General features: G+C 38.0%; 1 protein-coding gene across 1 annotated transcript in view; it reads right to left on the reverse strand.

Annotated features, from left to right (window-relative positions):
- The window catches only part of HTATIP2 (HIV-1 Tat interactive protein 2), a 31,395-nt gene extending 18,490 nt beyond the window's left edge, over nucleotides 1–12,905 (reverse strand). Inside the window, exon 1 of the mRNA XM_016423456.2 lies at nucleotides 12,719–12,905. The gene's annotated coding sequence lies outside the window, so the exon portion shown is untranslated. The remainder of the gene's footprint in view (nucleotides 1–12,718) is intronic.
- Nucleotides 12,906–13,276: the final 371 nt, after the last annotated feature.

The following is a 13,276-nucleotide window of genomic DNA, read 5'->3' on the forward strand; positions in this document are numbered from 1 at the left end:
TAAGATAACCTCACATCAGGGAAGAAGTCCAAAAGAGCCCCCAAAACCTTTGCCACCAGGTTAAATACCTTCTTGATCTCAGCCCAGGTGAGATTACAAAGCATTCTGGGGAAGTGGAGCAAGGAATTGTGGGGATTTTAGTCCTGTATTCGAGTCTATTTTTTACAAAAGACAGAAAGATGAATAAGACATGGCCCTCTGCCCTTATTCAATAAGAAACCAAACAGTTCATTACTTTGTATAAACTAAGGGATAAAATCTAATAGGCAGATATTGACAAGAAAGTTCAAAAATGGCTTTTTATATTATACCCATGAAATCAATCAACCAGCAAATATTTATCTACAGTAATTACTATTATCTTTCCAGCAATGTGGTAGGCATCAAGGGGAATATGAAAGAAATATAATCAATGGTCCCAGACTGGAAAGAGTAGCAATCAAGTTAGGCTCTGAGAATAGAGCTGCTTTATTTTCTGTCCTTCCCTAGAAGCAAATATTGTTTTATATCTCTTGCCTGATGTATTTACTTTCAGGAAGGCGGTCAGAGGAGAGTATGTTTGCTTATGGGAATTTTCCAAAGTGCCAGGTGTCTGGTAATGGCTTAATATCAATTCCAGTGTGGCCAGATGTCTGTGTTCTGGTAAGAACCAAGTCTATGATGAGAAAGGTCTTTCAGAAACAACTCCAGCTACATATATGATCTGGAGTTTATTCTGAGACTTTACCTAATCAATTTCAAAGGCATGTTTAAGATCATGAAACTAATAATTACCCAGCTAACCTTACCTTCTTCTACCCATAGGTCTAGTCATGATGATATGGTCCCTCTCTACCTCCTAAACATGTCTTAATTTTTCCTAACTCCATTCTTTTATACATGCTATTCTCTCTGCCTAGAATACACAGCTGAATTTTTTTCTTACCACCCCTCACATTCTTAAAATATTTCAAGATTTATTTTAAGCCCCACCTCCATTTTGAAGCCTTTCTTGACTACTTTAGCTTTGACTAAAATCTTATTTCTCTAAAGTCCACACATTATTTTTGTAGGAATTAATATTTTATTACATTATAACCTTGCATTATTTCATTTTTCATGAATTAAAGTCTTTTCCCACAACAAGATGTAAACAGTTTAAAATCTTTGACAAAAACACTTTTCTTTCTTTTTCTTTTTTTTTAAATCTCTTCCTTTATGTTTTATAATTAATACTGTGTATTGGGTCCAAGGCAGAAGAGTGGTAAGGGCTAGTGTAAAGGGTGAATATTATGGTTGGGACTGAAAAAAGTCTAAATTGAAATGTTCTCCAATGGAAATCCCAAATAATAAAATACCCAAGTCAGCTGCCAAATTTTATGGTGTTTTAATTACAACAGGAGGAAGAAAATATTAGAGGGAGAGAGAGATGGAGAAGGAAAAAGGGAGAGATGGAAAGAGGGAAAGAAGGAAAGACGTTTTACTCAGAACCACTCTGGCTCAGGCTGAGCCAAAGTGGTTGTTAAGGCCTTGGAGAGCCAAGGCAGGGAAAGGCATCAGTCCTTATCACTCACATGACCAATCTGAACGAAAGCAGTCTGCGGGGCTCCTCCAACCTCAAGCTCCAGCCTCAAACTGAACTCTAGCACTCCTCACAGGAAGTCCTGAGAACTCCAGAGGCTGTTCTCTACCTTACTTCCTGCATCTCACATGTGCCAATGGTGGCTCAAGCTTGACTTAGGACCGCCCAGAGGTCTGTCCTTTTTTTGCACATGTCTGTTGAAGGCCATATTCTCAAATAATTAAATCTTGAGTTTGCTGCAGCCCTTCCTAATCTTGTTACACTGAGTAGGGTGGAGAATGTAGTTTCCAAGACCTGATTCTGTTATTCCAAGTACCTCTATTGTTAGTATCAGGAAAGAGCTAAATCTGATCTTCTAAAGAATGGTCTGAATAGGGTGGAGTAGTTTTAAAATTCACACTAGGCAACTGGGGTTAAGTGACTTTCCCAGGGCCACACAGCTAGGAAGTATATCAGGCCACATTTGAATCCAGGACTTCCCATCTCTAGCCCTGGCTCTTAATCTAGACACAAACACTTTTCAGTAATTTAAGTCAACTAGTATTTGTTAAGTACCTATCACGTGTGTTGATAGGACAGCTAGGTGGCCTAGTGGATAGAGTGTTGAACCTAAGGTCAAAAAGTCTCATTTTCCTGAGTTCAAACACTTTCTAGCTATGTGACCCTGGGCAAGCCACTTAACTTTGCCTCAGTTCCTTTTCTGTAAAATGAGCTTGAGAAGAAAATGGCAAACCACTCCAGTATCTTTGCCAAGAAAATACCAAATGGGGGCATGAAGAGTTGGACATGGCTGAAACAACTCAGTAAGAAGAAGAATGTACTGTTGTTAGCACTAGAAATATAAAGAAAAGCAAATGACAGCCTGTTCCCAGAAGCTCCCAGTCTAATGCAAGGGACAAACTATAAACAATTCTGTATAAACAAGCTATGTAAAGGATAAACTGGAGAGAATCCCAGGAAGGAATGGTACGAAAGATAAAGAGCATCAAGAAAGGTTTCATACAGAAAATGGGGCTTAAGTTGAGACTTGAAGGAATCCAGGGTAGCCAAGAGGCAAAGATGAGGAGAGTGAGAACCCCAGGGATGGAGGATGGCCACTGAAAAAAACTTGGAAGAATATCATGGGCAAGAAACATCAAGGGGGTTGGATCAGAGAGTGCTTCTAGTAAGATTTAAGAAGACTGGGAAGGTGAGAAAGAACCAGATGATAAAGGGCTGTTGACATTATAGGATTTTATATTTGATTCTCAGCATAATAGGGGGCCACTTAAGTCCACTCAGGAAGAGTATTATTGTTATCCCTGTGTCTTAGGAAGACAAAGCTGAGGATGGATTGAAGTGGGAAATAACTTGTGGCATGAAGACCAATGAACAGCTTACTGAAAACAATCCAGATGTGAGGGGACAAGGGTGCATTAGGGTTGTGGGCAGTATCTGAGGAAAGAAGGGGACTTCAAAGAGTAGAGGAAAAAAACAGATTCCTGAATTTGCGTTTTATTTATTGCTTTTAGACAGCATGCAAAAATTAAACCCATCTCTGCATCTTTCACCAACAAAATCTTGTAAATTCTTCACTCCCTCACAGCTATGAAACAGCAGAGGGCGCTCGAGCAGATGAAATGTCTTTTTTTCTTCTAATTTTGAGTCCAGAGAAAGTGGTGCTACCTATTTCTTTTATGGAAATCTTGGGAGTATCACAGCTTAGTTATATTTTTTTCCTGAACCTCAGAGCTGGTTATGTCCAATCTATATCTGAAGTATAAGCCCCTCTGAAACCTCCCCAAATAAGTGGTCACCCAGCCTCTGTTTGAGCATCTCCAATAACGGGGAATTCGCCACCTGATGTTAACCGTTTTACTTTTTTGGCATCTCTAATCCTGAAAGAGTTCTTTACTTCTGCTGAGCTGAAAATTGCCGCTAACTTCTATCCATTGATTCCAATTCTGCCCCCTAGAAATCATCAAAACAAGATGAATTCTTCAGTCCTTCAAATGTTTGAAGGCAAGTATCTCTCTCCCTTAAATCCATTTCATCAGGCTAAATATCCTGTCCTTCCAAAGATCTTCACCTGACGTGGTTTTGGGGACCCTGGCTACTTTGTTCTGGATATCACTAATACAAGGTAGCAATTGGGGGAGAGGAGGAAGAGAGGGATGAGTGGAAAACCCTTTCTAGGCAAAGAAGCAGGTCCCAAATGGGGCACTATGTTTGTGGAGACCAGCAGTGTCCAACTCAAATAGAAATGATCCAATTGCATTTTTAATCTGGTTCTAGCCTTACTCCAAAGCTTCACAACATGGAAGTTTGATAGCTCTGATCTTGACCGCTGAGAGACCGAGTTAAGTAAGAAGTCAGGGCTAAGATGATTTAAGGAGGTCATAGAAGGACAGAGAGGCAGGATACAAGAAGCGCCTACAAGCTGACTGTCTAATCCAATCCACCTCCCTAAAGTCTTGCTCCTTTATGGGGCTGCATATGTTTGCATAATTACCTGCCAGATATCCTGTTTCACTTCAAGATCCCATTATACCAATCACACAATGGTTTAAGACAAAGTCTTCCCAAAAACGGGGCACCAGAATTGACCATAATACTCCAAACATGGCCTGATTGAGGCAAAGTACCATGGGAATAACATCTGCCCAGTTCTAGACATATGTCTATGAATACAAGTTACATTTTGTCTCTTAATCAGCTTGTAGTTCACTAACAATTCCAGTCCCTTTACTGCCCATCCTCCAACTCCTAAATCCTAGAATCTTGAATTTAAAAGGGATCTCAGAAATCATCAAGTTCAACCCACCCTTGTGGAGGAATTTACTCGAAAACATTTCCATCCACCGAACTTTACTCAACTCAACAAGTGCTAAAACAAACAAACAAACTTGAAATGTGATGTAATGGACCGGGAGAGGGAGAGACTGAAGGAAGGAGTCCAGTTGGGAGGCTGTTATAAGAATTTTGGGGAGACATACATAAAATGTGGAGATCTACTCTTTCCCCAACTCTCAATTAGCACTATGTCCTATGCTATGATATGTTATCAGGTGAGAAAGGTTCTTTGATTAGGTTATAGAATCAATTAGACAAATCAATATTATCTCAATGTAAGGTTTAGTCCCTTTTATTAGATTCAGAAGGAGAAAAAGAACAACTGGCTAATTAAACAAGAGAACCACACCAGGGAGCTTTAATGAGCAGAAGTTCAATAATCCCAGTCCAGGCTTATCCAGTGATGAAAGATTTCAGTTCTGGAGCTGAAGATTTCCATTTGAGCTAAGCCTGTGGGAGGGTTCTGCTCTTGAAGGGAGGAGAGATTCATTTTCTCTTTCCCCCCCATCCTTCCTTTGACTGTATCATCAGGGAGAAAGGACCAGGAGGGGATGATGCATCCAATTGAGAAGAGAAGTGGCCACATGAAGGACATCAAAGACTCAAATGGGTATCTGGAGGTCAGCCATCCTACAGAGGAATCAAATTCATGGAATAGGAACCTCTTGCAAGGCAGAAAAGTCTAGTCTGTGCACTCTACAAAGGCATTGAAGCTCAGAGCCTACCTAAAGGGAATTTCAACAGAATTCTATGAAGGGAGGAAAATATTGTTTGTATGTTCCCTATAGGTGTGCCTCACTAACTTTAAATTTGTGCTTTGAGTTTGAATCCACTTTCTCCAGAGACCTTGTATCTGCTGGGGGAGAGTATACCCATATTTTAGAGGGGAATGTTTTAGTAAATGCCCTTTGTTAGGTGGCACAGTGCATAGAGTACAGGGCCTGGATTCAGGAGTACTCATCTTCCTGAGTTTAAATCCAGCCTTAAAATCTTACTAGCTGTGTGACCTTGGGCAAATCACTTCACCTTGCTTGCCTCCGTTTCTTCATCTGTAAAATGAGTGGGAGAAGGAAATGGAAAACTATCTGGGTGATCCTAGACAAGTCACTTCACCCTGTTTGCCTCAGTTTCTACATCTGTAAAATGATCTGAGGAAGGAAATGGAAAACTATCTGGGTGATCCTAGACAAGTCACTTCACCCTGTTTGCCTCAGTTTCTACATCTGTAAAATGAGTGGGAGAAGGAAATGGAAAACTATCTGGGTGATCCTAGACAAGTCACTTCACCCTGTTTGCCTCAGTTTCTACATCTGTAAAATGATCTGAGGAAGGAAATAGAAAACTATCTTGGTGATCCTAGACAAGTCACTTCATCCTGTTTGCCTCAGTTTCTTCATCTGTAAAATGATCTGAGGAAGGAAATGGAAAACTATCTGGGTGATCCTAGACAAGTCACTTACTCTGTTTGCCTCAGTTTCTTCATATGTAAAATGAGATGGAGAAGGAAATGGAAAACCACTCCAGTATCTTTGCCAAGAAAGCCCCAAATAGGGTAAAAAGGAATGAGACGTGACTGAAAAATGATTGAACAGCAGTCAGTGAGAAGCAATACTACGAGGACTTGTGAGTGATTGTATTAGAAATTCCCATCCCTTCAGGGCTACCCTGCACTCTGTTGACTTACCCAGCCAGTGTGAGTGGAAGTTAGTCAAGCAGATCAGAGAAGTCACCATATTTGATAGAGGCATGAATTAGAGCAATGGCAGTGGGAATAGAATGGGAGTTCTTCCTGGGGAAAGAGAGGCAAGATTGATAGGACTTAACTACTTGAATGTAGGGAGCAAGGAAGGTCATTGGATCATAGACTTCGAGCTGGAAGGGACCTTAGAGATCATTAAGTCCAATTATCTCTTTTTACAGATGATGAAAGGTTCAGGGAAGTCAAGAGATTTGCTCAAGGTCTTATGGCTAGTACGTGTGTGAAGCCAAATGCCAACCCAGATCCTTTTGACTACAAGCGGTATATTTTATGGCAACTAGATGACACAGTGGATAAAATGCCAGACCTGGAGTCAGGAAGGAGTTCAAATTCAGCCACAGACACTTACTTAGTGACCCTGGTCAAGCTACTTGAGCTTGTTTACCTCAGTTTCCTCCTCTGTAAAATGATCTGGAGAAAGAAATGACAAATCACTCCATATCATTGCCAGTAATAATATCCCAAATGGGCTCATGAAGAGTTGGGCATGACTGAAATAATAGAATAACACTATGTCCTAGCCACTAAACTATGTTGATTTGTAGAGTTTTATGTTTATCTAACTACTTTTAATGACTTTCTGTACATGTCCAAACACAGCAGATCTCATTCTGTGGATCAAACCATATTTGTTGTTGTCTTAAAAACCATAGAAGGTCAAATTTGTATGGATTAATTATTAATAACAAGGCATTCTGGAATAAATTGAGAGTGGATCAGAGGCTACTTATCATACCCAGTCTCAGAGTTAAGAAGAGCCAAGTTCAAGTCCTGCCTTTGATAAATCCTGGATATGTGATTTGGCCAGTCACTTACCTTTCAGTTCCCCATCCCCAAGTCAATTTTCTAAGACTATAATTGATAAAACAGTTGTCAATCAACATTGGTGGAGGGAGTTTCCTTACCACGAGTTCCCTAAACCAGTGAAATTACAAGATCTGAACCCCTATCTCCACTCTACCCTACCATGCAAATACTGCCAATTCTTCATGGCATCACAAAGTCATGATTAAAGAATTGTGGGTAATTATGAAAAAGAATTGCTAGAATATGATAAGCTTCTCCAAAGGTAAGTTTTCCCTGGAAAATAAATATTACTTTGTTTTCTAGAGCTATTGAAAATTTCTTACAGTTTCTTTCTGACTGATATAAAGTCTTGGAAGAGAAACCATTTATATTTTTAAGACCAGATCAGAGGTGTGAGAGCCAGTGGGGTCTTAGATGCCATTCACATTTGCAAATAAAAAACCCAGGGATGACTGGTGCATCATTTGAGCAAAATTAAAAACTATTATTTGTGAGAAGACTCCTAAAACCTTCATTTATATTTTATTTTTAAAGAAAGATGGAAGCTAACTAATTTATATTCATACCCATGGATTTCCTACATATATATATATATATATATATACATATCTTTATATAAATATATAAATAAAATCCATGGCTTCCCCGCACCTATATAAATATAAATATGTGCATATATTTATAAATATCTAATATATCACTATATAATAATTAAGTTTATTATTTATTAAATTAATTTAATTTAATATAAATAAAATAAGTATATAAATATAACCATAAATATAACCATAAATATAACCATAAATATAAATATAAATATAAATATAAATATAAATATAAATATAACATGAAGGTGTTGGACTAGATGTTGTCTAAGGTCCCTTCAAGCCCTTAAACCTACAAGCTAAGAGTTTGACCTGGAGGGAAGCTCTGGCTTTCATTTGACTCTGAATTTTGAGATTAAAACCACAAGAGGGCAGTAGAGAGCTGAACTTTAAATTGAGTACTATTTGGTGACTTTCACTAAATGGTAGTATTTAACGTTTAACCAATCAGGGTGGATGGTTAAAAATAATAACTTTAAATCAGATTAAAACATAAAAATAATAAAATTGATTTTGTTAATATGATTTCAGTAAAAACTAAACTCATAAAATAGTTTTACATAGAACAACTCTTACAACTCAAAAGATATTATTAAGCAAACATGAATAGACTAAGGATAACAATTTCTACTTCTATAATAGCTGAGAGAATATATTTAAGTAACTACATTAGGAAATTTGAAATTTTATTTTTATTTAATATTATTAATTAATTAAAGTTAAACTTATAAATTTTTATTTAGCTTGCTAGATAGAGTCTGTTTCCAGCCAATTAAAAAAATAATTTCAAACTTCAGCATCGCCTTTCTTTAATTTTTGAAGAATTCATTTATTCCTTCATAAACCCATCTAAAGTCAATTTTAAGGCAAAGAACAAGTCATTGATGAAATAGCTGATGATTACAAAAAGTAAGTTACAGCAGTAGATGGATAGTTACTCCTAGATTCAGCAGAAAGTAAGTAGTAAGTCAGTTTTTAAGTTTCTTGGGCTATTCTGACTCTTAAAATATTTATGTGGCCAAGACAGAGATGCAGACTGAGAGATAGTAGAGGTAGACATGCCATTTCATCAAAGCATAACCTCCAACAAGAGATCTTTCCTGATCATACCAGTTTTTAAAGTCCTCTATTCCCCGAGATTACTGTTTTTATTTTGCTTATATTTCTTAAAACAGAAGTAGCCAGCATTTTTAGCCTTTTAAGATTTGCAAAAGTGCTTTACATATGGTATTTCATTTGAGAGGTGCAGCTAGATGGCACTAGGGAATAGAGTGCCCAGCTTGCCTTCAGGAGGACCTGAGGTCAAATCTGGTCTCAGACACTAGCTATGGGACCCTGGGCAAGTCAATTAACCTTGTTGGTCTCAGTTTCCTCATCTGTAAAATGAGCTGGAGAAGGATAGGGCAAACTACTCCAGGATCTTTGCCAAGAAAACCACAAATGAGGTCATGAAGTCAAACCCCACTGAAAAATGACTAAACAACAAATCTCATCTGAGCTTCACAACAATCCTGTGAGTTAGGTGCTATTATTATACCCATTTTATAGATGGAGAAACTGAATCTGAGTAAGATTAAGTCAATTGCCAGTGTCACACAGTAAGAATATGAGACAAGATTCAAATTCAGGTCTTCCTAGCTCCAATTCTACTATTCTGTATCCATCTATGTACATATAATTTCTCTTCAGTTGAATGTCTTCTTCTTGAAATTTGGGAACTTTTTCATTTTTGTCTTTCTACCCTCAGTGCCTAGCACAATACCTGTCAATTAGTAGATAGTAAATAGTAGATAGATAGTAAATAGGTACCTACTGAGTTGAAATGAATTATCAAACTAGTAGTATATTAAATTTACTCTGAAGGGTATCACTAAGGTGCCACTTAATTCTGACCTATTCTTGAAAGAACACTAATGGCATGCTGACATGGCACTAGGAAAAGGAGCTAACCCACTGGGGACATGAATGGAAACCCAAAGAAGTCTCCATAGGTTGGAGGAGTGGACTGAAGTAAATGAGTTGAAATTTAATAGGAAAAGAAATAAAATTCTGCCTTTTGGTTAAAAAAAAAAAAGAATCAGGTTGTCAAGTTCTCAATAAGGGAAAAATGATCAGAAAGGTTGTTTGGAAAAAACATTGAAATACTGGAAAATGTCTACCGAAGAATGATCAGAATAATGATGGGACTCAAAACTATATCATATATGAAATTGGAATATTTAGTAAGAAGATTTGAAGAAGATGTGCCAGCATTCTTTAGATATATGAAGAGTTCTCTCGAAGAAGGGCGATTTTTGTGGTTGACTTAAAGGATGTTAGAAGGGCAATTACATGGGACTTATAGGTATCTCTGAGTTGTGAGGAATATGCATTAAAATTATATCGAACAATTATAGTTTATTTGTAGGAAAACTTGATTAAATGTTGTCTTCACAAGTAGTAATTTAAATAATTCAGCTCAATGCCTATTTAAGTAAAACGTAATTAAAAACAAAAGTTATGTATTAAGCACTTATTATGTGCCAGGCACTGTTTTAGGTACTGGGGAATACAAAGACGAGAATGTAACAATTCCTTCCCTTGAGTTTTTAGGGGAGAGATAACATGTGCACAGATTAGTATGCCTTTTGCAGTTGAGGAAACTGAGGCAGAAAGGGGTTAACTACTTGCCCAGAGTTACACATCTAGTAATTAACTGCGGTCAAATTTAAACTCAGATCTTCTTGGCTCTAGACCCAGTGCTCTATCCATTATGCCACTTAGTTGTCTCTAGTGGAGTTTGGTACTACTACATGTGTATATTGATAGAATGATATATTATTAAAGCTGTCTAAAGCCTTGATGGTGATCTAATCCAACCTCTTTATTTTATAGATGAGGAAATTGAGGTCCACAGAGAAAAAAATGAATTACTAAAAATCATTTTGGAATCATTTTTAATTGGACAAGTTCACAGTATTGAGTATTGAGATAGAAAGCTGGCCTCAGAATCATGAAGCCCAAGGTTCTGTTGTTGTTCAACCCTCATTTTTGAAGAGGACCAGTGGCATTGCTGGGCAACATCTTGACTAGCTTGTGAATTGGACTTTAGTGAGGCAGAATTGCACAATGTTAAAAGCCTCATTTTCTCTTCCAGGGTCACAGACGACCAGTGGCAAGATAAAAATCAGAACTGGTGATCGCCCAAGATGCAATGGATGACCCTGGCATTTTCCATGTCTGAACAAGTTCTAAGCACTCATAGACATATACAGGCTGTCTGGCCCAAGACAAGCTATTTTGCTTCTCAGTTTCATAAAGGACTAAGAGTATCAATTGCAGAGAAGGTGATAATCATACTTGGAACAGTAATTTTCTTTTTGAACTTATCAGATTCCTTCCACTGATGAAATAACAGGTTCAGTGTAGGGAAAATTGTCTCTAGCATGTTGTGAGGCACCAAGGTTATGAAATGAATAATGTACACAGCTTCTGCTCTCAGGGAGTTCACAATATAGTAGCTTAATGAGATACACAACATATAAACAATGGTCATACAAGGCAGAATATTATTAAGCCCATAGGAATGGTACAACATGGTGGTAAACAAGAGTTTTAAGGAAGGATAAATATAGTGAGAAAATGTCCCTAATTTTATTGATAGCATTTTCATTTTTCTAGTCTACAATGTTATAACTCCAGAGCAGTTTTTGACTCTTTCCTCTGCCTCACTCTCTGTATCCAATAAGTTGCCAAGTCTTATTATTTCTTCCTCTAAAAGATCTCTCAAATGGGACCCCTCCATCTCTCTTCACATATTACCATCTTAGTTCTGACCCTTATTTTATCTGGTATTCACTAATAAAAATATCCTTTTAACTGGCCTCTAGGTTTCTAGTCTCAAACTTCTTCAATCCATTCAGTGGATTACTGACAAAGTAATATTTCTAATATCCAGATAGAGTTCTACCACCAGATGCTATTTCTTATAATAGTTGTCAAAGGGTGGGACTTTGTATCAATCAATCAAAGATATAAAAGACACATCATTAATCACTATGGAAGGTCTGAAGGACGTGGATCATTAGATGGAAACAGATGACACCGTACAGAAAATGTTTGTCTATGGCTGAAAGAATTAGACACACCTCTGCACTAATACTCAACAAATCAATTGAAAAGTTCAGATTCTAGCAAAGCAGCAGTCAAGCTTTGGAAGCTTCTAGGCTCAGGAACACCTTTGTAACCATGAAAATATGGTTTGCCAAGACTGTGAACTGTAAAGGTTTTGGCCAAACTGTAAAGATAATTTTTAGTGTCTTGATTTATATTAAAAATAAGTGGTTGCCATGGGAAAATTCCCAAATATGAAAACACCCAAGTCAGCTGGGTTTTATAGAGATTTTAATTAATATAAATGAAGGCATTAAGGGGGGAGAGAGAGAGAGAGAAAGAGAGAGAGAGAGAGAGAGAGAGAGAGAGAGAGAGAGAGAGAGAGAGAGAGAGAGAAAGTAGAAAGGGCCTAGGTCAAATGGCCTAGGCCTGAGCCTTAAGGGAGAGAGAGTCAGTCTTTATCACTCATCACAAGATGGTCCCAAACAAGCTGCAGTCCTTCACTGAAATCCTCAACTCCTGAACTGAGTTCAGAGACTCTCCTTTGAACTCCTGAACCCTGAACTGAGTTCAGAGAGCTCCTTTTAAAGAGAATTTTCTCTTGTCACCTCCCCTAAAATTTCACATCTACCAATCATAGTAGACTCTTTTCCCCAGGACTGTCCATTCTTAGTTCTCATCACTCTTTAGTTCTCACCTTCTCTGGTTAGATAAAAACTTCATACCTCTTGTTAAGCTTGCCTTTTCTAAGTTGCTTGACCTTTTAGTGACTAATTTAGCCTTTATAGGTACTTAGCACCCTTTTGCATTAGATCTAAAAATAGACCACCTAGCTTAAGGTTTTTTGCTTAGTTAGGGACTTTCATTGTTCAATCAGGAGTTTACAACTTTATCTTCCCCTAAGGTACTGTCTGAGCAGAGTGGAGTAAGTTTAAATGTTCTCAATACATCCCTGATCAAGTACCTCCATTGTTAAAAATAGGGAATAGCTTAACCAAATCTTCTAAGGTACAGTCTGAGTAGTTTTAAGATTCACACTTTGAAGAGGCAAATCTTTTTTACCTGTACAGGAGAGGGGAGAGTGAACCCTGAAGAGAGGAGTGTTTCACTTCCAACTGTTGACTATGTCATTGGAGAGATTTGAAGGAGGTGAAAGAAAACTGTCTCTTTGATCTTTTTAAAACCTTATTTTTTAAAGACGAAAAAATGGGAGTTTCCCTAGTCTGCAACTGACTAAAGCCACTAAATCCTGAATCTTGTTAAAATCAGTCCCCTCCTTGGTGCGGGATTGGTCCTTATATAGACCAATCACATGCCTGGATGTAGGAAGGCGTGGCCCCTTCCTAGCACAGGATTGGTCCAATTCAAGACCAATCTCACACAGGAAGGAGGCTTGGTCCCTCCCCAGTACAGGATTGGTCCATTCAAGACCAATCCCACACAAGAAGGAGGGACCCCTGGCACTCTGATTGGGGTGCAGAAGGCAGTTCCCCTGACCAGAGTATTTTAAAACTCACAGATGGAACTAACAGGAGAAAATATATTCAACCAGGAACTGATAGCCACAACTGGGAGACAACTCTCAAAACTCTACAAGGGCACTGACCTTCAGAGCCTAAT

This window comes from Monodelphis domestica, chromosome 6 (assembly GCF_027887165.1).
Source record: "Monodelphis domestica isolate mMonDom1 chromosome 6, mMonDom1.pri, whole genome shotgun sequence".
NCBI classification, from domain to species: Eukaryota; Metazoa; Chordata; class Mammalia; order Didelphimorphia; family Didelphidae; genus Monodelphis; species Monodelphis domestica.